This window comes from Ranitomeya imitator, chromosome 2 (genome assembly GCF_032444005.1).
Source record: "Ranitomeya imitator isolate aRanImi1 chromosome 2, aRanImi1.pri, whole genome shotgun sequence".
Lineage (NCBI taxonomy): Eukaryota > Metazoa > Chordata > Amphibia > Anura > Dendrobatidae > Ranitomeya > Ranitomeya imitator.
In genome coordinates, this window is record NC_091283.1 from 762,645,067 (window position 1) to 762,672,004 (window position 26,938).

The 26,938-nt window shown below is 41.8% G+C and overlaps 1 protein-coding gene across 1 annotated transcript in view; it reads left to right on the forward strand.

The window, feature by feature from the left end:
- The window catches only part of LOC138665682 (sorbin and SH3 domain-containing protein 1-like), a 532,199-nt gene that overhangs the window by 69,068 nt on the left and 436,193 nt on the right, over nucleotides 1–26,938 (forward strand). The window contains exon 2 of the mRNA XM_069753392.1: nucleotides 8,813–8,878. The gene's annotated coding sequence lies outside the window, so the exon portion shown is untranslated. The remainder of the gene's footprint in view (nucleotides 1–8,812; nucleotides 8,879–26,938) is intronic.

Sequence of the window (26,938 nt, forward strand, 5' to 3'; positions counted from 1 at the left end):
GCTCTGCTTTGTTGCTTTTTTGTATGTTCTCTATGATCTGATTTTTGGAAGCAGCACCTGGGTTGTTTTTTTCAAAAGGAACTCTGTAAACAGTTATAACAGCAAAGAAAGGTTTGGAGGCATAAGGGTCTAACGAATTACGGCAGTGCGGAGGTGATATATTTTTCTTTTTGTATGGTTATCGTTGCAAAATGTATTTTTGGTCATTTTCAGAGCTGTTATCACGATCACGAAGGTGCTCACTAGAACAGGAGGTGCTCAGGAGAAAACAAATTATATAGAAGGAGAGCTGTGACTCATAAATCTAGAAATAGTGAAGTTTCAAATCTACAATCACCATAACATGCTTGCTGTAGGATCTTTTTTCCTTTGCACCCAAGTTTTCTTCCAAGGCTCCCGTCCTCCAGCCAAGTTACTTACAAGTACGCAGAGCGCTCAGAAAACTGCTGGAAGCCTTTTCTCTTTATCTAAGACGTGACTGCTGCGCTATGTGTGAAGCGTCTGATGAAAAAGCTGAAAAGCTCTGTATTCCCACTTATACAGAGGTCTGCTTGACTTCTACAGAAATGTGGAATGTTTTCAGAAACCTTGTGTCCCCATTAGCTTTTTACAAGTGTTTTTTTTTCCATTTCCGATCTGGAATAGTCTCCATTAATTGTGTGGGCCACTGAAATATATAAAATGTGTGTGCCATTAGTATCCTTCACTAAAGCCATGACTCATGCATTAAGAAGTGTAGGCAACTTCAGTGGCTAACCGAACAATGAAGCATTTCTCTTCTATCAAGGCCTTAAAATCCAGAAAAGTTGACTGTAGAACATGAAAGTTAGGCAGAACCATAATGATTTATTTTGTATTCATATCATCTCGAAATCACATTTCTCAACATGTGGAACATATATCGCAGAGCTGAATTTCCTATTTGAAAACTCCTGGTATCATCGCTGCTGTTCTGTTCTGTTGCTTTTGCCCTTTATATAAAGGTTCACATACTAGCAGGAATAATGGCGGTATGAACGAATATGTGCGGAGACGGATGTTCATGGTGATATGTAGCCACACAATTTCCCAATGATAATTCTTACATAAAATACATAAGAAGATGACCTATTGTTTAAATATTTTATGTTAAATATATTTTAAAAAGTAATATATTTGTCATGGTCTAAATTGAAGAACTGAAATCTTGCAATTTTCACACTGGCATTAGGTTTGACTCATACTCCCTTTTCTTTCCAAAAGGTTTTTCAGCGATCTCATTATCATCACAGACAGGATTACAATAAAAGGAAAACACCTTTTATATATAAAGTTAGCACAGGATCCACCATTCACAATAGGTGATATCAGAGCTCACTTCCTCCCTCTTCCTTCACAATGACCTTTGCCCAAATTAGAACATATTCAGATTAGAACTTCCAGAGGCTTCTATGCAAAAGACAGGTTCTGAGTCAGTCTATTGCTACTAATGTTCATGTGTCCCAAAGGAAGTATGAGCCTTAAATTAGACATAGTGGCCTATGTCTAACCTGGCAGAATGTTTACACAGTAAAATATCAATATTTGCATATGATACAAAACTATGTAAAGCAGTCAATACAAGAGAAGAAAGTATTCTGCTACAGATGGATCTGGATAAGTTGGAAACTTGGGCCAAAAGGTGGCAGATGAGGTTTAACAATGATAAATGTAAGGTTATACACATGGGAAGAAGGAATCAATATCACCATTACACACTGAACGGGAAATCACTGGGTAAATCTCTGACATGGAGAAGGACTTGGGGATCCTAGTTAATGATAAATTTACCTGGAACAGTCAGTGCCAGGGAGCAGCTGCCAAGGCAAATAGGATCATGGGGTGCATTAAAAGAGGTCTGGATACACCTAGAATGTAAGTCTGCAAGGACAGGGTCCTCTCCCCTCTGTACCAGTCTGTCATTGTAAATTTGTTTACTGTAAACGATATCTATAACGCTGTACGTAACCCCTTTCTCATGTACAGCACCATGGAATTAATGGTGCTATGTAAATAAATAATAATAATAATAATAATACACATGATGAGAGCATTATACTGCCTCTGTACAAATCCCTGGTTAGACCCCACATGGAGTACTGTGTACAGTTTTGAGCACCGTTGCTCAGGTAGGATATAATGGAACTAGAGCGATTACAAAGGAGGGCAGCAAAATTAATAAAGGGGATGGGGGAACTACAATACCCAGAGAGATTAGCAAAATTTGGATTATTTCCAGTAGTCTACAAAAAAAATGACTGAGGGGCTATCTAATAACCATATATAAGTATATAAGGGGACAATACAAATATCTCTCCGAGGATCTGTTTATACCAAGGAAGGTGACGGTCAGAAGGGGGCATTCTCTGCATCTGAAGGAGAGAAGGCTTTTCCACCAACATAGAAGAGGATTCTTTACTGTTAGGGCAGTGAGAATCTGGACTTCCTTGCCTAAGGAGGTAGTGATGGCGAACTCAGTCGAGGGGTTCAAGAGAGGCCTGGATGTCTTCCTGGAGCAGAACAATATTGTATCTTACAGTGATTAGGATCCTTAGAAGGACGTAGATCTGGGGATTTATTCTGATGGAATATTGGCTGAACTGGATGGAAAAAATTCTTTTTTCAGCCTTGCTAATTATGACTATGACTATGGCCAGGGTGAGAATTACATGATTTTTTTTTCAATGCAGATATTGATATAAAAAGTAATAATAATTATAACAACAACAATAATAAGATATCTAATATATAAAGCTGAATGTGTGTGTGTGTATGTGTGTGTGTGTGTATGTATGTCCGGGATTGGCATCTGCACCGTCGCAGCTACAGCCACAAAATTTTGCACAGTCACACGTCTGGACCCCGAGAGCGTCATAGGCTGTTGTGAGGTGAAATTTTAACCCCGCGCTTTCCAGTTCACCAAACAATTTTGCCCCTATCTACATAATGGGAAAAAATGAAAGGAAAAGTGTAGGAGGCAAATTGACAGCTGCCAGATGTGAACAAGGGGGACTTAAAGAATGAGAGCGATGGCGCCAAAGAGTATATACCATACAGTTGCTAAGGTGGGGCCCCAACATGGGATACTCACCACACACGGGGATATGAACACACACAAAATGCGCCACACACTACCACGTGCTTGAACACATATTACCCTCAGCACACATTTCACCACAAATACACCAACCTCGCCACATAAAAGTCGAAACACAAAAGTCGCCACACAAAACTCGCCACGCGCAGAACTCGCCACATGCAAAAACTAGGCTCTTGCAAAACTCACCTCATGGAAATCTCGCCACACGCAAAAACTTGCACACGCGGAAAAATTGCCACATGCACAAAAGTTGCAACACATGCAAAAGTTGCCTCACACAAAACTTGCACATACTCAAAAGGCACCACACATAAAACTCACCACGCGCAAAACTCGCCATGCGCAAAACTTGCTGCAACACTAACCTGTCACATGCAACTCGACACACAAAAAGTTGCTACACGCATGTTGCCACACAAAACTCATCTCACAAAAGTCGCTACATGCATGTTGCCACACGCAACTCAACACACACAACTTGACAAACGAAACTCGCCCTAAAACACACACAAGTCTGGTATTATCCTTCAAAAATAAAAATCTGATTAATAAGCAGACAAACTACAACAAATGTACCATATAGGAAATACGGCAGCTGTCAGTCACATGACCTGTCTATTATGTGTATGTGTGAGCTAATATATACTGCCAGGGGGAGGGCTTCCTGTTGGCTGGGGATTTATCAGGCTGCCAATTTAGCTTACAAATACTGAGGTAAAAATACTGAGCAAATAACGTGTGAACAAGGTCTAATACAGGAGGAGATGACACACAGGTATATACTATAAACAGGAGAGATGACACACAGGTATATACTATATAGAGGAGGAGATGACATACAGGTACATATATATATACAGGAGGAGATGACATACAGGTATATACTATATACAGGAGGAGATGACACACAGGTATATACTATATACAGGAGCAGATGACCTACAGGTATATACTATATACAGGAGGAGATGACATACAGGTATATGCTATATATAGAAGATGACATGCAGGTATATACTATATACAGGAGGAGATGACACACAGATATATACTATATACAGGGGAGATGACACACAGGTATATACTATATACAGGAGGAGATGACATACAGGTATATACTATATATAGAAGGAGATGACATTCAGGTATATACTATACATAGGGGAGAAGACACACAGCAGGTATATACTATATACAGGGGAGATGACATACAGTTATATACTATATACAGGAGATGACATACAGATGTATACTATATATAAGGGAGATGACAAACATGTATATACTGAGGTGATGAGGTGAAAATGAGAGGTGTGAGGTGAAAATGAAAAGGTGTGAGTGCAAAATGAGAGGAGTAAGGAAAAATAGTGGAGTGATCAGAAAATGACAGACGTGAGGTTGAGATGACAAGTGTTAGGGGGGAATGAGAGGAGTGAGGGAGAAAATGAGAGGTGTGAGGGAGAAAATGAAAGATGTGAGGGGGAAAATGAAAGATGTGATTGGGAAAATGAGAGGCGTGATGGGAAAATAAGACAAGTGAGGTGCTATAACTAACCACAGATATTTACTATGGCCAGGCAACGCCCGGCTCTTCAGCTAGTTATATATATTATTGTTATTACTATTATTATTATTACTATTAAAACTTTTCATATAACTATTATATATATAATACATTTAAAATAAAAATATAGTTTAAACATTAGGTAATTTTCTGATGATACGTTCCCTTTAAAAGGGTTTTCCAAGAAAGCTTTATTTATTCATAGGCTTGCAGCTGGGTCGTCATCATGTGTGCTGTAGCTGGGATGGCGTCGGACCTGCAGCTGGCGATTATTGTTGAATTTATACCTTTATTCGTCTGCAAGTCTATGGAATAAAAAAAAATGATCTCTTTCTCCACTAATGCAGTAAATGCCTTTATCACCAGTTAAAATATGGGATTTTTTGGGGAACCTAGCACTTTGCTTTTTTAAGCGTTATTGATTTTTTTTTTTTTTGGCTTAACAGGAGTAGTACATAGCATTGGTGCAACTGTACAGCCTCTCAGGGACCCCAAAGATATGGGGGACACTACCACCTACAAAGCAGGTGAAATCTGCATCATAATATTGTTCATGCATGGAGCAGGGTTACCAACCATTCAGTAATTCCTGGCCAAGCTGTAAAAATAGGGCACTTTTTTCTTTTTTTTCCCTGCCTGTAAATTTTTTTAAGTGTTGGTGATTTTTTTTTTTAAATGATGAGACAGATTTTTCTGACTGTAATTATCATCGTTATACAGTTCACAGTGAATGCGACTTATGTCTTGATACAGGATTTATGGTCTGTAGACATAGATCACTTATAATCTTAATGAAGTATTATGGCCATCAAATGGGTCTGTAAAAAAGTTGGCTGTCAGTAATTTTTTAAGAAACTGTCCAGAAAAACTAGAAAGTAAAGCTGGCAACTCTGGCACAGAAGTCCTCTTCTGTCTGTGTCCACCTCAAGTCAATTGTGACTTCACCATCATAGATCACAATGTAAGGCCGGCCTCACACTAGCGAGTTTTACGGACGTAAGAGCGCAGAAACTACGTCCGTAAAACTCGCATAAAATACGGCACAATTATTCTCTATGCCCCTGCTCCTATCTGCCGTATTTTCCTGATCAGTATTATACGGCTTTCTACGGCCGTAGAAAATCGCAGCATGCTGCGTTTGTCACCGTATTGCGCAAATAAAACGTCAATGAAAGTCTATGGAAGCCCCAAAAATACGGATTACACACGGACCAGCAGTGTGACTTGCGAGGAATACGCAGCGCTGTTAGAGAGAAAAGCCGGTAATTCAGTGCGGTGTACAGTAAAATCACACTGAAAGTTTACAGAAGAATAGGTAGAATAAATGTGTACACATAGAATAGGTATATATATATATATATATATATATATATATATATATATATATATATATATATGTCATTGAGACACATATATGTATATATATTATTACTTCATCCAGCGCGCTATAGCAGAAAGCCGGTAATTCAATTACCGGCTTTTGCTTTCTCCTTCCTAAACCCGACATGATATGAGACCTGGTTTACATACAGTAAACCATCTCATATCCCCATTTTTTTTTGCATATTCCACACTACTAATGTCAGTAGTGTGTCTATGCAAAATTTGGCCGTTCTAGCTAGTAAATTAAAGGGTTAAATGGCGGAAAAAATTGGCGTGGGCTCCCGCGCAATTTTCTCCGCCAGAGTAGTAAAGTCAGTGACTGAGGGCAGATATTAATAGCCTGGAGAGGGTCCATGGTTATTGCCCCCCCCCCCCACCCCCTGGCTAAAAACATCTGCCCCCAGCCACCCCAGAAAAGGCACATCTGGAAGATGCGCCTATTCTGGCACTTGGCCACTCTCTTCCCATTCCCGTGTAGCGGTGGGATATGGGGTAATGAAGGGTTAATGCCACCTTACTATTGTAAGGTGACATTAAGCCAAATTAATAATGGAGAGGCGTCAATTCTGACACCTATCCATTATTAATCCAATACTAGTAAAGGGTTAAAAAAACACACACATTATTAAAAATTAATTTAATGAAAAAATCACAAAGGTTGTTGTATTAATTTATTCTACTCTCAATCCACTCACTGAAGACCCTCGATCTGTAAATAAAAAAAAATAAACCAACAATATACATACCTTACGAGGATCTGTCACGTCCAACGATGTAAATCCATCTGAAGGGGTTAAAATATTTTGCAGCCATGAGCTTTGCTAATGCAACGTTGCTCATGTCTGCAAAACCCCGGGGAATGAAGGTAAAGTAGGTCATTGACCTATATTTACCTGCATTTGCGGTGAGGCGCCCTCTGCTGGCTGTTCCTAGATCGTGGGAACTTTCCTAGAAAGCTCCCAGGCTCGAGTTCATAAGAGGCGCCCTCTGCTGGTTGTCCTCATATGAACTCGAGCCAGGGAGCTTTCTAGCAAGGTGACATTAACCCTTCATTACCCCATATCCCACCGCTACACGGGAATGGGAAGAGAGTGGCCAAGTGCCAGAATAGGCGCATCTTCCAGATGTGCCTGTTCTGGGGTGGCTGGGGGCAGATGTTTTTAGCCAGGGGGGGCCAATAACTATGGACCCTCTCCAGGCTATTAATATCTGCCCTCAGTCACTGGCTTTACTACTCACGCCAATTTTTTCCGCCATTTAACCCTTTAATTTACTAGCTAGAACGGCCAAATTTTGCATAGACACACTACTGACATTAGTAGTGTGGAATATGCAAAAAAAAATGGGGATATGACATGGTTTACTGTATGTAAACCATGTCTCATATCATGTCGGGTTTAGGAAGGAGAAAGCAAAAGCCGGTAATTGAATTACCGGCTTTCTGCTATATCGCGCTGGATGAAATATTAATATATACATAGTGGATGCTTTCCTGAAACGGAAAGTACTTGCAAGCAGCATAATACAAAGAATAACAGGTTTACCCAGAATCCTTTGCAGTAGGCGGAGCTATGCAAATCATCTCTTTCCACCCCTGTCTAATCCACAGCGCTTGGAACCGCCAAGCGTGCAATGCTGCAGATTAGTTTCTAAATTTACACAGCCAACCAATTCCTACCTGTGGACACGTGTTTCGGGCTTTAGGCCCTCATCAGCACAGGGCTGGAATTGGTTGGCTGTATGGAGTGGGGCAACTGCAAAGGATTCTGGGTAAACCTGTTATTCTTTGTATTATGCTGCTTGCAAGTACTTTCCGTTTCAGGAAAGCATCCACTATGTATTTCCTTTAAGTAGAGGGCTTTTCGGTCTCTTTCGTCCCGCTACATTTAGCCCAACTTGGGTCTCTCCCTAAGGTGGCTAGCATATATGTATATTAATATATATACATATATGTGTCTACTGACATATATATATATATATATATATATATATATATATATATATATATATATATATATATATATATATAGTATATATGTTTTTGGTTTTTTTTTACACATGGATCCCTTGTATATCCGTATATCGGTTTTGCAAGCCTGCGATAAAAACACGCAGTACGGATGACATACGGATTACATACGGAGGATGCCATGCGCAAAAAACACTGAAACACCCTGCCTACGGAGGAGCTACGGACCACTATTTTGGAGAATTTTCAGCGTATTACGGCCGTAAAAAACGGACCATATTTTCATACGCTGAGTGTGAAGCCGGCCTAAGTTACATGGAAGCACTCATTTTTTTGGTCTTGCATAAAAAACTAGTGATCACCCAATATAATCTGCTCTCCCCAAGGAAACTACTGAATCAATAACATTTAGGTTCATCCAGAAGATAGAACCTGGTGGAGATGAGTGGTTTAATTTCACAATTAGAAGCTGCTATGCTTCATTAAAGAAAGCCTAATAATTAAGTTTCCTAGATTTCCCTAATTAGCCTGTCACCGGGCATTGTGTGTCCGTGGTTACTATTTTCGGTGTTGTGAATAATTCTAGTAACTGGAATGAGGGAAATTATAATTTCTGATCAATTTTAAGATATCCTCACAACATTTTCTACATTCCTTTGTGTTTGCATCAACTAATTAAAGCATCCTTTCCATTTCTATGCTATTGAATAATTTGCAATTTTAATGATATTTCAGCTTGTACTTTTTAATATTTACCGTACGTTTCTTTTTCTTTTAGGCTGTGCTGACTCGGATTGTTAATGGACTTTATTCTCTGCATTCTTCAAGCCATTTGATATATAAGGTAAATCATATTTCCAGTTCCTTTTAATACTCCTCTTCTTCCCAGAGCCATAACTCTATTTTTCTGTCCATATAATCATATGAAGGCTTGTTTTTTGCAGGATAAGTTGTACTTTTGAATGGCCCCATTCATATTATCACTTAGTGTACTGGAAAACAGGAAAAAAAAATTCCAAGTGGGGAGAAATTGTAAAAAAAAATCCAATTCTGACATTGTTTTTTGGGAACTGTTTTTACATTGTAAATTTTTTTGTAAAAATCATCTCGTAATATGATTCTGCTCATCAGTATGATTATGGTAATACCAAGTCCAGGTTTTGTTTTTTTTTACAATTGTCCTGGTGAAAAAGAATCAGAAATTTGCACACACAAAAAATTGGGGGGATTGTGTCGCCTTATTTAGAGACTCGCACAGCTCTAATTTCTCGGTCAGTGGAGCTGTGTGATGGCTTATTTCTGGAGGGTGAGGTAACATTTTTATTGATATTATTTTAAGATAGATGTGATGTTTTGATCACTTGATATAGAGGTTTTTGAACAATTTGCAGAGACCAAAAAAATGTAATTTTGGTGTTGTTGAACTTTTGTTCAACAAGCTGTTAAAATAAGTGACGTGCTCATTCTTTTGATGCCTTTCTTAGAAAGCAGCCCACTCTCTATACTTAAAGTGAACCTATCACCAGGTTTGGCCGATAAGAGATACATCCACCACCTTTCAGGGCTGATATACAGCATTCTATAATTCTTTATATCTGCCCCCAACCTGACCTGCAAGAGAAGAAAAATAACTTTTATTATACTCACCTGCAGGGCGGGGCGGTCCGGTCCGATGGGCGTCGCTGGTCTTGGTTCAGCGCCTCCCATCTTCTTGCAATGCCGCCCTCCTGCTTGCTTCATGTGGATGACACGTCTCCTCGGTAAAACGCTCTTGCGCAGGCGTACTTCTCTGACCTATTGAGGGCAGAGCAAAGTACTGCAGTGCGGAGGTGCCAGGAAAGGTCATGCATGCGCACTGCAGTACTTTGCTCTGCCCTCGACAGGTCAGAGAGGTACGCCTGCGAAGGAGCGCTGTGCCATGGAGACTGTGTGGATGACAAAGGGAAGCGTTATCCACATGGAGCAAGCAGGAGGACCGGGATCATAAAAAGCTGGGAGGCGCCGGACCAAGACCAGGGACTCCCATCAGACCGGACCGCAGGTGAGTATAATAAAAGTTATTTTTCTTCTCTTACAGGTTGGATTGGGGGCAGATATATAGCATTATAGAATACTGTAGATAAGCCCTGAAAGGTGATGGCCGTATCTCTTATCGGCCAAACCTGGTGACAGGTTCCCTTTAACAGTATAGATTACTGTTGGCAAAGCCACCTCAGGAAAACGACCACCACCATCTTCCTGAAATGGCTTCACCTGAGAAAACTCAATGACGTGTGCACATAGCCTTTAAGGGGAATCCTTCCCCAGGTTTTAGCTTCCTCATCTGAGAGCAGCTTGATGTAGGGACAGAGAAACCAATTCCAGCAATGTGTTACTTACTGGACTGCTTGCTACAGTGTTAATGAAATCACGGTTTTATCTGCTGTAGATCTACCAGTGCTCAGAATGCTGAATGTGTGTACACTGTGCATAGGCAGAAACCTGGTGACAGATTCCCTTCAAGCTACTCTGGAAGTATGCCTGGGTTCATTGTTGACCTATTAGCGAGCAAGCTTTAAAAGGGACTCTGTCACCTGAATTTGGAGGGAACAATTTTCAGCCATAGGGGCGGGGTTTTTGGGTGTTTGATTCACCCTTTCCCTTACCCGCTGGCTGCAATATTGGATTGAAGTTCATTCTCTGTCCTCCATAGTACACGCCTGCGCAAGTCAAGATTGCCTTGTGCAGGCATGTACTACGGAGGACAGAGAATGAACTTCAATCCAATATTGCAGCCAGCATGCAGCCAGTGGGTAAGGAAAGGGTGAATTAAACACCCAAAAACCCCGCCCCTATGGCTGAAGATTGTTCCCTCCAAATTCAGGTGACAGAGTCCCTTTAACAATGGTATTTATGGCAAACAATTACATTTTTGTTTAATCAGACAAGGGAAAATTCCTCCAATAAGTAAGAGCTTGATTCCTTTGTGATAGTTGCAAACTGTAACCTTGACTTTTTAGGATACTTTTGGAGCAGTGGCTGTTCTTTGTTGAGCAGCCGTTTATTCCATTTCTACATAGGGCATGTTCTATTATCGATATCAATCCTTTTGTACCTCCAGCATCTTCACAAAGTCTTTTGCTGGTGTTTTTAGGCTGATTAATGTTTTCTGCACCAAAATACAATGATCTCTGCAGAATGCATCTCCTACCTGAACGGTGTGATGTTTCGTGTGTAAACTTCCAGATTATTTGACCAGCTGAATGTTGGACCTTTGGGCACTTGGAAAATAATCCCAAGTATGTACCAGACTTGTGGAAGGCCATTTTTTTTTGGTGTGTTGGCTGATTTATTTAGATTTTCCCATAATGTCAAGCAAAGAGGCAAGTAGGTTTTTGAATCTAGGCCTTAAAATACTGCCACATGTGCTCCTCCAATCATCAAGATCCACTGCTGGCAGCTCCCTGTGCAATTGCCTACCAATGACGTTTCAGATATACTGGATGGGAGATAAGTCTGGAGACCCTGCATGCCATGGTAGCACATTTGGGCCATGCAGGCTGCTCACAGTAACCCGAGCAACATGTGGCCTAGCGTTTATATAGGATAACGTGGTATCCGAGCATGCTGAGGTCTTATCCGAGTATCTCAGGCTTGCTCGAATAATATGTTTGCGTCCCCGTGGCTGCATAATTCGCTTCTATTGGACAGACACAACACATGCGGAGATGGCCTGTTTGCTAGGAAATGCCAGCATGGGTTGCGGCTTTTAACAGCCGCAAACAAACAGCCACGGGGACTCGAACATATTATTCGATCATGCCGAATAACACCCGAACATGCTCGGAAAACACCTTATCCGAGCACGTTCACTTATCACTAGATATAAAGTCATTTATAAAATACAGATTCAAAAGGAGCAAAGGAGCTGAATATCAGTTCTTCAATTACTTTGCTATCCGAGATTTGAAAATTGTCTCTTCAAAGAGGAACAGGGCTTTAGCTGTAGCTCTACCTATTGGAAGTAGCAGTCATAAAAGTCAATATCGACCCTTTAACGAGCTTTGACATATGACTTAGGATAAAAGCCAAATCAGAATCTCAATTTGCAGACACTGTGTTTCAGAGTACTGCCCCTCGTCAGTGCAAAGTGTGAGATCATGTATCTGTAATTTTGGACCACAATTCATCTTGGCGATTATCCTTGACATGTATTCTGAATGTATATATGCTTCGGCAATTGTATATATTGTATATATTGTATTGTATATTTGTAGTCATTTGATTATTTTTTCTATTTGTTACAGTGATATTGTGATCAAGGCCACGGGTTGGCCGAAACGTTTTTGCCTATCGCTTCACCACTACTATTGTCTGAATAAACTTTATACTTGGAGCAAATAACTTTCACCATACGAGTGCAGTGATTACTTTACTTGCTGGCCTCTGATTGGCTGGCTGGTGTTAACTGTTGCTGCAATAGATTTACAATAGATTAACATCCAAGGACGCCCACTCAGTTACTGAACCGGACGAATCCTGCCTGTGGGGCCCAGTGAGCAGAAGCAAAAAGAGGGTCCCATACACCAGTAAGAGCAGTAATGCCCTGATGGCTGCCCTGACCACCCTTATCTATAAACAGAGCGATGACTGAAACCGTGTCGGCAGCACCATTATGACAGGAAGTAGAATACTGCTGGGTGGGAATAAAGTTCATTTCCTGCCAGTAGCAGGGGTCTCAGTGTCAGCGCAGCACAGTGTCAGAATGCTATAAACCTGCAGATTAATCACGTATCTGCACATTAATGGCATTTTCCAAGGTGATAGGTTCCCTTCAAAGCATACTGAAAATCATATAAGTCTGGAGAATCACTTCATATTTAGCCCACACAGAGCGTATATATAATCGGACCTAGAGTGACCAAATTGGCCAAGAAGCCAGCTTCTATCTGAGTACTACACCTGACTCGGAGGATTGATTCTGCAGACTTTTGAGGCAGACTATTTAAAGCTGAAGCTAGACACATTTCATAATGCAAGCTGAGAACAGTTACCAACTGTTTAATATTTCCCAGATGAGCAGGAAAACTGTTCTTCCACAATCAGTCTGCATCTAAAGCTGTAAACTCATACCATCTGGGATGTGTAGGCACTTGCATGCAAAAATCAATTTATTCCAACTGTACCACTAGTATGCTTCAAGACAAGCCAAAAGCAAGCTTAATTAGCCTGTTTACGTGTGCCACATTCTCCAGGTTCTGCCAAATAAGATTTGAAACAAAGTTGTATACTAATGCAGAAAGTTATTACAACTTAAGTCTGGGTTCACATTTTAGCCAGACATCAGTGGCACTGGCAGGTCTTCTAACGGAAGTCATGAAAAACAGTATTCAGGCGTATCCACTGATGGGGCCATTGACTCTATTGAACCATATAGGGTCACTATGTGCTCTACCTCACCTCATTTTCCCAGTTTTTGAGGTGGGCACAAAAGTGCAGTCATCCCCCTTATGGCATGGGATGGCATAATGTGTGGTAAGGAGACCCCCGAATTTCAGGTGCATTAATAGCTCTGCATTGCATTGATATGGTTGTGGAACCCCTGATACAGCCATTTTTTTTCATGCCTCATGTTGCTTGTCCTACTGGGAGCAGCCTGCATGGCCAATGCAGGATATCATGGCTTTCAACATCATAGTAGTTTAGTGCTGACTGAAATAAATTGTATAATTTAATGGGGTACTGCCATTCCCAAGATCCTTTCCCAATATATATGTAATAGGTGTAAAAATAATAATGTTATCGAATACCTCCAATTAGAAATGTCTTATGTCTCTTTCCTCATGTGCAGGCATTGCAGGACCCTAGGTATCCATGGTTACGACCACTAGCAAATAGCTAACTATCTATCACTATATCAGTGGTCATAACCATGGATACCTAAGGTCCTGCAATGCTTGAACATAGGGAAAGAGACATATTGAATCAGAAAAAGTATACTACATTTCTAATTAGAGGTGTGTGATAATATTATTATTACACCTAGTATATATTGGGATAGGATCTTGGAAATGGGAAAACCCCTTTAGCTAAAGTAGCTACTTTGGTACATTTATTTTCACAAGTGTTGTGGTGTCACAGCAAAATTGCCGACTATTGCTAAAAAAAAAAAGGCAAAAACACAAATTACTTTTTTTTCTTACAGGGGTTGACTGGTGTTACGTGTTACAGAACCACTCAGCACCCAGAATATGTTGTGCAGTTATATGTAGGTATAATAGGTTCCATGTGAGATGCAAGTCCTTAATGCATCAGCCCACAGGCTGCGCCCCTAGGCAGAGGGGACACTATATTCCCCTTTTTTCCGCCCCCCACCTTTGTAATTCCCACAGTAAATATTGGCAGGCTCCGGCCACCTGCGGCTATTGTAATGTATGTCTGTCCTGCCGCTTTTCTATTGGCCTGCCCTCTGTATCTGTGTGATATATTCTGTGCCCTGTGAGTAAAGTGTTGTCAGACTGGAAATACGTGGAGAAGCAGTGATCTTTTATATGCACCCATGAAACCAAGGAATTCCAGCCAGCGTCCTTCATTCAGACTCCAGCCAAAGCAGAGTGGACCTCCTGAAACACGGGGTGGTACTGAAAGAGGTACCTCAGCTTGGTAGACCCCGTTACACTTAACAACTGGGACTTTTCTATTGATGGCCTAGTCTTAGAATAGGTTATCAATATCTGATCAGTGGAAATGAAAACACCCAGCAGCCCTCACCGATCAACTGCTTCTTGTGTCAGTATCACTCAGATGTGCATAGTATACACTGCCAGGCAGGGCCAGACTGGCAATTCTGGCAAATGCCAGAAGGGCCTGTCTGGTCATGGGCTGCCTTGTCTGCTACGTTGTTAACAGAATCGGTGTTCTCAAGACACTGTACCATACTGTTAAGAGTTGTGATGGAGCACAAAGTCGCTGACTCCGTCACTTACCCCACTGGGCCACGGGTATCATTAGAAATATTGGTCTTGTAGTGAATCTTGCTTTCCTCCATCCAGAGTAATATTAGTAATATATTGCATCTAGTTCTTGGGGACGGGGACAGCATGGGCCTGTGTGATTTCAAATGCCAGGGCTGCCAGGTACTGCACATCTGTCTCATGTTCATTTGAGTACCCAGTCGTGGCCACTATCCCGTTGACTGAGCTGTGCAGCCCCACAAGTCAGCACATCTGGCCTCCGTCGACATCGGGAATAGCTAACCATCATGGGGTGCCGGGTGTCACATCCCCACTGATCAGATATTGATGACTTATCCTAAGGCTAGGCCATCAAAGTAAAAGTCCTGGGAAAGCCCTTTAAGATAAAGTTTATTGTGACTGGTACATACAGTTTAATGAATGCAGAGCAGCACACTTTAATAGCAAGAAATGTGTACACCATGTGTCCAGAACTTGAATGATGTGAAAAATTTTTGCTAACGTGACGTTTTGAGAACATACTGGTGACATATGTGATCTTCCCTGAAAACTTGACAGAATGTACATGTCCTTTTTTATGTAAGAGAGATTGTAAATCTGCTCAATTTAAAATGATAGTTCAACTTTGTCATGTTTAGTAACTACTGTTCCTCACAGTAAAGATCTTTTACTTTTATATACACCTTTTTAGTATTTGCATGGCTGCATAAGTTAAAGGCTTAAGGGCCCCAAACACTTTAGATAAATGTTGGCCATACCCGCCAATATCGTCGGGTTCAGCCGATGGTCTAATGTGTATGAGGGAGCCAGCCGACTGATTGTCAAGGAAGAAGTCAATTGAGAATGTCTGATTTTGTCCTGCCGATCTCATGGTTCTCCTAGAGATAAGCCATCCCACCCACCTGACATGTCAGCAGGCAGCTTTCTCATCGAGAACACATAAGAACGAGCCAATGTATGAGAGAGTAAGCTGTGATGGCTGTCACCTGAACGATCGGCGTTAGGCCTAATATGTATGGTCAGCTTTAGAAGAATATAGAGGAAAGGATAATCACAGTGTTACAATAGCAAGCAGAATTTTTCTTTCTGTAGCTGAATCATGGGATTCATAGCGGAGCTTAACCCCTTAATCCCATATGACGTACTATACCGTCGAGGTGGGGTGGGCTTTAATTCCCACCGACGGTATAGAACGTCATAGGCGATCGGCCGCGATCACGGGGAGGAGTGCGGCCAATCGCAGCCGGGTGTCAGCTGCCTATCGCAGCTGACATCCGGCACTATGTGCCAGGAGCGGTCACGGACCGCCCCCGGCACATTAACCCCTGGCACACCGCGATCAAACATGATCGCGATGTGCCGGCGGTATAGGGAAGCATCGCGCAGGGAGGGGGCTCCCTGCGGGCTTCCCTGAGCCCCCCGCAGCAACGCGATGTGATCGCGTTGCTGCGAGGGTCTCCTACCTCCTTCCTCCTTGCTGGACCCGGATCCAAGATGGCCGTGGCATCCGGGTCCTGCAGGGAGGGAGGTGGCTTCACAGAGCCTGCTCAGAGCAGGCACTGTGATGAAGCCTACAGTGCTGCATGTCAGATCGGTGATCTGACAGAGTGCTGTGCAAACTGTCAGATCATTGATCTGTGATGTCCTCCCCTGAAACAAAGTAAAAAAGTTAAAAAAAATTTTTCCAAATGTGTAAAAAAAAATAAAAAAAATATTCCTAAATAATGAAAAAAAAAAAAAAATTATTCCCATAAGTACATTTCTTTATCTAAATAATAAAAAAAAAACAATAAAAGTACACTTATTTAGTATCGCCGCGTCCGTAACGACCCGACCTATAAAACTGGCCCACTAGTTAACCCCTTCAGTAAACACCGTAAGAAAAAAAAAAAACGAGGCAAAAAACAACGCTTTATTATCATACCGCCGAACAAAAAGTGGAATAACACGCGATCAAAAAAACAGATATAAATAACCATGATACCACTGAAAGCGGCATCTTGTCCTGCAAAAAGTGAGCCACCATACAGCATCATCAGCAAAAAAATAAAAAAGTTATAGTCCTGAGAATAAAGCGATGCAAAAATAATTATTTTTTCTATAAAATAGCTTTTATCGTATAAAAGCGCCAAAACATAAAAAAATGATTTAAATGAGGTATCGCTGTAATCGTACTGACCCGAAGAATAAAACTGCTTTATCAATTTTACCAAACGCGGAACGGTATAAACGCCTCCCCAAAAAGAAATTCAAGAATAGCTAGTCTTTGGTCATTCTGCCTCACAAAAATCGTAATAAAAAGCTATCTAAAAATGTCACGTGCCCGAAAATGTTACTAATAAAAACGTCAACTCGTCCCGCCAAAAACAAGACCTCACATGACTCTGTGGACCAAAATATGGAAAAATTATAGCTCTCAAAATGTGGGAACGCAAAAAATATTTTTTGCAATGAAAAGCGTCTTTCAGTGAGTGACGGCTGCCAATCATAAAAATCCGCTAAAAACCCGCTATAAAAGTAAATCAAGCCCCCATTCATCACCCCCTTAGTTAGGGAAAAATTAAAAAAATGTATTTATTTAGGGCTAGGGTTAGGGCTAGGGTTAGGGTTAGGGCTAGGATTAGGGTTAGGGTTGGGGCCACAGTTAGGGTTGGGGCTAAAGTTAGGGTTAGGGTTGGGGCTAAAGTTATGGTTAGGGTTTAGATTACATTTACAGTTGGGAATAGGGTTGGGATTAGGGTTAGGGGTTTGTCAGGGTTAGAGGTGTGGTTAGGGTTACTGTTGGGATTAGGGTTAGGGGTGTGTTTGGATTAGGGTTTCAGTTATAATTGAGGGGTTTCCACTGTTTAGGCACATCAGGGGCTCTCCAAATGCGACATGGCGTCCGATCTCAATTCCAGCCAATTCTGCATTGAAAAAGTAAAACAGTGCTCCTTCCCTTCCGAGCTCTCCCGTGTGCCCAAACAGGGGTTTACCCCAACATATGGGGTATCAGCGTACTCAGGACAAATAGGACAACAACTTTTGGGATCCAATTTTTTCCTGTTACCCTTGGGAAAATACAAAACTGGGGGCTAAAAAATATTTTTTGTGGGAAAAAAAAGATTTTTTATTTTCAAGGCTCTGCGTTATAAACTGTAGTGAAACACTTGGGGGTTCAAAGTTCTCACAACACATCCAGATGAGTTCCTTAGGGGGTCTACTTTCCAAAATGGTGTCACTTGCGGGGGGTTTCTACTGTTTAGGTACATTAGGGGCCCTGCAAACGCAATGTGACACCTGCAGACCATTCCATCTAAGTCTGCATTCCAAATGGCGTTCCTTCCCTTCCGAGCCCTCCCATGCGGCCAAACAGTGGTTCCCCCCCCCACATATGGGGTATCAGCGCACTCAGGACACATTGGACAACAACTTTTGGGGTTGAATTTCTCCTCTTACCCCCGGGAAAATACAAAACTGGGGGCTAAAAAATAATTTTGGGGGGAAATTTTTTTTTTTTTCTTCACGGCTCTGCGTTACAAACTGTAGTGAAACACTTGGGGGTTCAAAGCTCTCACAACACATCTAGATGAGTTCCTTAGGGGGTCTACTTTCCAAAATGGTGTCACTTGTGGGGGTTTCTACTGTTTAGGTACATTAGGGGCTCTGCAAACGCAATGTGACACCTGCAGATCATTCCATCTAAGTCTGCATTCCAAATGGCGCTCCTTCCCTTCCGAGCCCTCCCATGCGGCCAAACAGTGGTTCCCCCCCCACATATGGGGTATCAGCGCACTCAGGACAAATTGGACAACAACTTTTGGGGTTGAATTTCTCCTCTTACGATCGGGAAAATACAAAACTGGGGGCTAAAAAATAATTTTTGTGGGAAAAAATTTTTGTTTTATTTTTACAGCTCTGCATTATAAACTTCTGTGAAGCCCTTGGTGGGTGAAAGCGCTCAAAACACATCTAGATAAATTCCTTAGGGGGTCTACTTTCCAAAATGGTGTCACTTGTGGGGGGTTTCAATGTTTAGGCACATCAGTGGCTCTCCAAACGCAACATGGCGTCCCATCTCAATTCCTGTCAAATTTGCATTGAAAAGTCAAACGGCGCTCCTTCCCTTCTGAGCTCTCCCATGCGCCCAAACAGTGGTTTACCCCCACATATGGGGTATCAGCGTACTCAGGACAAATTGTACAACAACTTTTGGGGTCCAATTTCTTCTCTTACCCTTGGGAAAATAAAAAATTGGGGGCGAAAACATAATTTTTGTGAAAAAATATGATTTTTTATTTTTACGGTTCTGCATTATAAACTTCTGTGAAGCACTTGGTGGGTCAAAGTGCTCACCACACCTCTAGATAAGTTCCTTAGGGGGTCTACTTTCCAAAATGGTGTCACTTGTGGGGAGTTTCAATGTTTAGGCACATTAGGGGCTCTCCAAACGCAACATGGTGTCCCATCTCGATTCCAGTCAATTTTGCATTGAAAAGTCAAATGGCGCTCCTTCGCTTCCGAGCTCTGTCATGTGCCCAAACAGTGGTTTACCCCTACATATGGGGTATCGGTGTACTCAGGACAAATTGTACAACAACTTTTGGGGTCCATTTTCTCCTGTTACCCTTGGTAAAATAAAACAAATTGGAGCTGAAGTAAATTATTTGTGAAAAAAAGTTAAATGTTCATTTTTATTTAAACATTCCAATAATTCCTGTGAAGCACCAGAAGGGTTAATAAACTTCTTGAATATGGTTTTGAGCACCTTGAGGGGTGCAGTTTTTTGAATGGTGTCACACTTAGGTATTTTCTATCATATAGACCCCTCAAAATGACTTCAAATGAGATGTGGTCCCTAAAAAAAATGGTGTTGTAAAAATGAGAAATTGCTGGTCAACTTTTCACCCTTATAACTCCCTAACAAAAAAAAATTTTGGTTCCAAAATTGTGCTGATGTAAAGTAGACATGTGGGAAATGTTACTTATTAAGTATTTTGTGTGACACATCTCTGTGATTTAATTGCATAAAAATTCAAATTTGGAAAATTGCGAAATTTTCATAATTTTCGCCAAATTTCCGTTTTTTTCACAAACAAACGCAGGTACTATCAAAGAATTTTTACCACTATCATGAAGTACAATATGTCCTGAGAAAACATTGTCAGAATTACTGGGATCTGTTGAAGCGTTCCAGATTTATAACCTCATAAAGGGACAGTGGTCAGAATTGTAAAAATTGGCCCGGTCATTAACGTGCAAACCACCCTCGGGGCTTAAGGGGTTAAAGAAATATAATGTAGGGTGAAATCTGAAAATCTAGATGGATTCTGGGAGAATCGAAGACGAGGCTCAACTACAGGGAACTACCAGATTGTGATAATCAGGTAGGAACAAAGTGATGGAAAAAGGTGCATTGGACTGCCTTTTTAAATTGACAATTGGTTAGAGGTGCATACGCTGACCCTGTCCAGTCACCACTGGCAGTGATAAATTATGTAGGGACATGCCCTTAAAAGGGGTTGTGCACTCAAATAGCCAATTATTAAAGTGTGGTCCACCCCCTCCTTCCCCCCCCTTATAGGAACAGTACTTGGCACTATATACAGTATTGGAATCACTACGTACAGACAAAAGCAGCATCTTATTAATTAAATGTGGTCAGAGATGAAAACATAAGTGTGGATGATCCCACACTAGATTAAATCATAGTGCGCAGATGCAAAATTTCGCCCAGCAATGTGGATTACGCGTGCCATGATCCATGTCACTTGAAAAAGGAGGACAGCGAGCAGCAGCTGAGGAAAGGAATGGAGAAGCCCGAAACCACACCCTTCGGACCAGTCCAACTGAATTACCGTACAGCGTGGGAGAACCTAACCTCTTAACCCCCAGATGTATTTTCGTTTTTGCGTTTTCGTTTTTTGCTCCCCTTCTTCCCAAAGCCATAACTTTTCAATGTGGTAAGAGTTGTACTTTTGATTGACACCATTGGTTTTAACATATCGGGCACTGGAAAATGGGAAAAAAATTCCAAGTGCGGTGAAATTGCAATCCCACAGTGGTTTTTTGTTTTTGTTTTTCACCATTTTCACTAAATGCTAAAACTGGCCTGCGAATATGATTCTCAAGGTCATTATGAGTTCATAGACACCAAACATGTCTACGTTCTTTTTTTATCTAAGTGGTGAAAAAAAATTCCAAAGTTATTTTAAAGAAAAGAAAATTGTTCCATTTTCCGATACTTTGGTGCAGATACGATCTTTTGAACGCCCGTTATTGCATTTTAATTGCGGCGACCAAAAAAACGTAATTCTGGCATTTTGACTTTTTTATTGTTACGCCGTTTAGCGATTGGGTTAATTCTTTTTTTATATTGATAGATCGGGAGATTCTGAATGTGGTGATACCAAATACAGTGGGGCAAAAAAGTATTTAGTCAGTCAGCAATAGTGCAAGTTCCACCACTTAAAAAGATGAGAGGCGTCTGTAATTTACATCATAGGTAGACCTCAACTATGGGAGACAAACTGAGAAAAAAAAATCCAGAAAATCACATTGTCTGTTTTTTTAACATTTTTTTTGCATATTATGGTGGAAAATAAGTATTTGGTCAGAAACAAACAATCAAGATTTCTGGCTCTCACAGACCTGTAACTTCTTCTTTAAGAGTCTCCTCTTTCCTCCACTCATTACCTGTCGTAATGGCACCTGTTTAAACTTGTTATCAGTATAAAAAGACACCTGTGCACACCCTCAAACAGTCTGACTCCAAACTCCACTATGGTGAAGACCAAAGAGCTGTCAAAGGACACCAGAAACAAAATTGTAGCCCTGCACCAGGCTGGGAAGACTGAATCTGCAATAGCCAACCAGCTTGGAGTGAAGAAATCAACAGTGGGAGCAATAATTAGAAAATGGAAGACATACAAGACCACTGATAATCTCCCTCGATCTGGGGCTCCACGCAAACTCCCACCCCGTGGGGTCAGAATGATCACAAGAACGGTGAGCAAAAATCCCAGAACCACGCGGGGGGACCTAGTGAATGAACTGCAGAGAGCTGGGACCAATGTAACAAGGCCTACCATAAGTAACACACTACGCCACCATGGACTCAGATCCTGCAGTGCCAGACGTGTCCCACTGCTTAAGCCAGTACATGTCCGGGCCCGTCTGAAGTTTGCTAGAGAGCATTTGGATGATCCAGAGGAGTTTTGGGAGAATGTCCTATGGTCTGATGAAACCAAACTGGAACTGTTTGGTAGAAACACAACTTGTCGTGTTTGGAGGAAAAAGAATACTGAGTTGCATCCATCAAACACCATACCTACTGTAAAGCATGGTGGTGGAAACATCATGCTTTGGGGCTGTTTCTCTGCAAAGGGGCCAGGACGACTGATCCAGGTACATGAAAGAATGAATGGGGCCATGTATCGAGAGATTTTGAGTGCAAACCTCCTTCCATCAGCAAGGGCATTGAAGATGAAACGTGGCTGGGTCTTTCAACATGACAATGACAAAGCACACCGCCAGGGCAATGAAGGAGTGGCTTCGTAAGAAGCATTTCAAGGTCCTGGAGTGGCCTAGCCAGTCTCCAGATCTCAACCCTATAGAAAACCTTTGGAGGTAGTTGAAAGTCCGTGTTGCCAAGCAAAAAGCCAAAAACATCACTGCTCTAGAGGAGATCTGCATGGAGGAATGGGCCAACATACCAACAACAGTGTGTGGCAACCTTGTGAAGACTTACAGAAAACGTTTGACCTCTGTCATTGCCAACAAAGGATATATTACAAAGTATTGAGATGAAATTTTTTTTCTGACCAAATACTTATTTTCCACCATAATATGCAAATAAAATGTTAAAAAAACAGACAATGTGATTTTCTGGATTTTTTTTCTCAGTTTGTCTCCCATAGTTGAGGTCTACCTATGATGTAAATTACAGACGCCTCTCATCTTTTTAAGTGGTGGAACTTGCACTATTGCTGACTGACTAAATACTTTTTTGCCCCACTGTATATGTATGTTTGATTTTTTTATTGTTTTATTTTGAATGGGGCAAAAGGGGGGTGATTTGAACTTTTATATTTTTTTATTTTTTTAATATTTTTAAAAATATTTTTTTTAACTTTTGGAATGCTTCAATAGTCTCCATGGGAGACAAGAAGCTGCCATAATCCGATCGGCTCTGCTACATACAGGCGATGATCAGATCGCCTGTATGCAGCAGAATTTCTCACTTGCAATCTTGCCAGATTGCTATGAGCAGTGGTCGGTGCTCATATCAATCCAGCAGTGACAACCATAGAGGTCTGCTGGAGACCTCTCGTTGTCATGCTGACCCATCGTTGACCCGCGATTAGGTGACGAGGTCACCAATGGGTGGAAGCGTTTGTTACATTGCCACTGTCAGAGATTAATAGTGGCATTAAATGGGTTAACAGCCACGGCTGGGTCGCGATTCCACCCACAGCTGTTAGAGGCACATGTCAGCTGTTCAAAATAGCTGACATGTGCCGGAAAAGATGTGGGCTCCGCGCCGGAGCCCACATCAAAGGGATGGAGTCCGACATCGGTGTACTATTATGCTCGATGTTGGAAAGAAATTAAAAAGATTTTTGGGGTGTATACAAGGGGGGGTAAGGGGGTTATATAAGCATTTCTGGAGTGCAGCACAGGTGCTGAATAACATGATAGTTTTAGTTAATATATGACAAAACTGGTGACAGGTTCCCTTTAACCAAAGAGGTATATTCAGCCCTGAAAGATGGGCACCAGCCACATTCAGTGCCAACCCAGAGTAGTGACACAAAGAGTCAACTATTACTGGTACAATGACAGTCAAAGTTTGACCCTCAGAAATTACACCGAGTTCTTGTGCCATACTGTTTTATAGGCAGCATACTTACTTCCAAGGGTTCTCACCTAACCTCTACCTGGTATTCTCGTATCAAGGACACTCACCACACAATCACATCCAGCTTCATGTACCGGTCTTTATCTGGCAGTATCATCCTATCTTCAGTTTACCACATTTATCTCTCCACCCCCATGACCAGAATATGCACATCCAGATCTGCTCTTCGATGCGAAGCTACTCACAATAATCACCATTTGGAGACCTGCTCTTCATAGTCATTTGCTAGACCTGGTGCTAGTACATAAAGTTGGCAGACAGCCACAAGCCACACATCACGGACCCATGAGCCACATGAGGTTCCCGAGCCAAAGGTTGGTGACCCCTGCTCTAAAGCAAAAAGAGTAACCAGGCTCACAGTGGATAATCTGGGAGGTTACAAGTACCACCTCCGTTAGCCTTTTGTAGACTAACTCTAATGAGCTGAAACTGAACATTTGTATATAGTTAGCCACATTTTTTACCACTTCAGGAAATCGAAACTCCCCAAAAGTGCATGTACTCTGCCGCTGAGTTCCATTTCTGTGGGACTGATAGACAACCAAGCTATCTTACTTCTAGATTTAGTGTTCCCTGAAGACGTGAATTACAATATGTAAAGTTGATGTTTCCTTTAAGGTTTTAGTCAAATTTGTGATATCATGGATTGTACCAAAAAAGTACTTAATTAAAAAGTTTTCAGGCCTCCACACTGCCTTCCATGGTCCATTATCCACAGCCGGCAGTGAGTCTTTTACTCCATATGCAGAAATACTTGTTAGAAGGGCAACAATGAAGCCTGACAAAAGAATCCAGAGTCCTAAACCTCTTGCCGTACAGATATGTGATACCTGCATGTTTATGACAGGTTAGGGTGGTGAGAGATCATTTATATTACGGTGCTTCCCCAGATGGTCTGTCTGTGCCCTAGAGAAGAATACAAGGCCGGTCTCTCATTCCCAGAAATGGGATTACATTACCTCATACACCAAATGCTTCTGCACTGGTGCAGTGAGGCTTTGTCATGTTTTCTCAAACCTGTTCTATACTTCATAACTTTTTTCAATTACGCAAAATATTAGAACCATGAACTCTCCATTGATACATTAAGGAATATTATAGATAAGGAATATTCTGATGCTTCAGTATTCCCTGCTGCCTTCTGCAGAGAACATGGAGGACAGAATGCAATTCTTCCCGTTTTCTACTTCAAATATTATATATTAAATTTATTTCCTGCGAACAGCATTCAATAAGGTCAAGGACGGCTGTTATGTATGCTAATGACAGGTGTTATGAAGGCAATCCAGAAACAGTGTGCTTAGCGATCAGAGCGCACACAGTGATCTGACAAATACCCAAAAATACAAGAACGAGCTCTGAGACGTGGAAACTCTGTAGACTGCACACCTGATCCTATCCTAAACACAACTAAAAGCGGCTGTGGATTGCGCCTAACAACTACCTAGGCAACTCGGCACAGCCTAAGAAACTAGCTAGCCTGAAGATAGAAAAATAGGCCTGACTTGCCCCAGAGAAATTCCCCAAAGGAAAAGGCAGCCCCCCACATATAATGACTGTGAGTAAGATGAAAAGACAAAACGTAGGGATGAAATAGATTCAGCAAAGTGGGGCCCGATATTCTAGGACAGAGCGAGGACAGTAAAGCGAACTTTGCAGTCTACAAAAAACCCTAAAGCAAAACCACGCAAAGGGGGCAAAAAAAACCCACCGTGCCGAACTAACGGCACGGCGGTACACCCTTTGCGTCTCAGAGCTTCCAGCAAAACAAAAGACAAGCTGGACAGAAAAAAAGCAACAAAAAAACGAAAAGCACTTAGCTATACAGAGCAGCAGGTCACAGGAACAATCAGGAGAAGCTCAAATCCAACACTGAAACATTGACAAGGAGCAAAGATAGCAGCATCAGGCGGAGTTAAGTAATGAAGCAGTTAACGAGCTCACCAGAACACCTGAGGGAGGAAGCTCAGAAGCTGCAGTACCACTTGTGACCACAGGAGTGAATTCAGCCACAGAATTCACAACAGTACCCCCCCCTTGAGGAGGGGTCACCGAACCCTCACCAGAGCCCCCAGGCCGACCAGGATGAGCCGCATGAAAGGCACGAACAAGATCGGAAGCATGAACATCAGAGGCAAAAACCCAGGAATTATCTTCCTGAGCATAACCCTTCCATTTAACCAGATACTGGAGTTTCCGTCTAGAAACACGAGAATCCAAAATCTTCTCCACAATATACTCCAATTCCCCCTCCACCAAAACCGGGGCAGGAGGCTCAACAGATGGAACCATAGGTGCCACGTATCTCCGCAACAACGACCTATGGAATACATTATGTATGGAAAAGGAGTCTGGGAGGGTCAAACGAAAAGACACAGGATTGAGAACCTCAGAAATCCTATACGGACCAATAAAACGAGGTTTAAATTTAGGAGAGGAAACCTTCATAGGAATATGACGAGAAGATAACCAAACCAGATCCCCAACACGAAGTCGGGGACCCACACGGCGTCTGCGATTAGCGAAAAGTTGAGCTTTCTCCTGGGACAAGATCAAATTGTCCACTACCTGAGTCCAGATCTGCTGCAACCTATCCACCACAGAATCCACACCAGGACAGTCCGAAGACTCAACCTGTCCTGAAGAGAAACGAGGATGGAACCCAGAATTGCAAAAAAATGGAGAAACCAAGGTAGCCGAGCTGGCCCGATTATTAAGGGCGAACTCAGCCAACGGCAAAAAGGACACCCAATCATCCTGGTCTGCAGAAACAAAACATCTCAGATATGTTTCCAAGGTCTGATTGGTTCGTTCGGTCTGGCCATTAGTCTGAGGATGGAAAGCCGAGGAAAAGGATAGGTCAATGCCCATCCTACCACAAAAGGCTCGCCAAAACCTTGAAACAAACTGGGAACCTCTGTCAGAAACAATATTCTCAGGAATGCCATGCAACCGAACCACATGCTGAAAGAACAAAGGTACCAAATCAGAGGAGGAAGGCAATTTAGCCAAGGGCACCAGATGGACCATTTTAGAAAAGCGATCACAGACC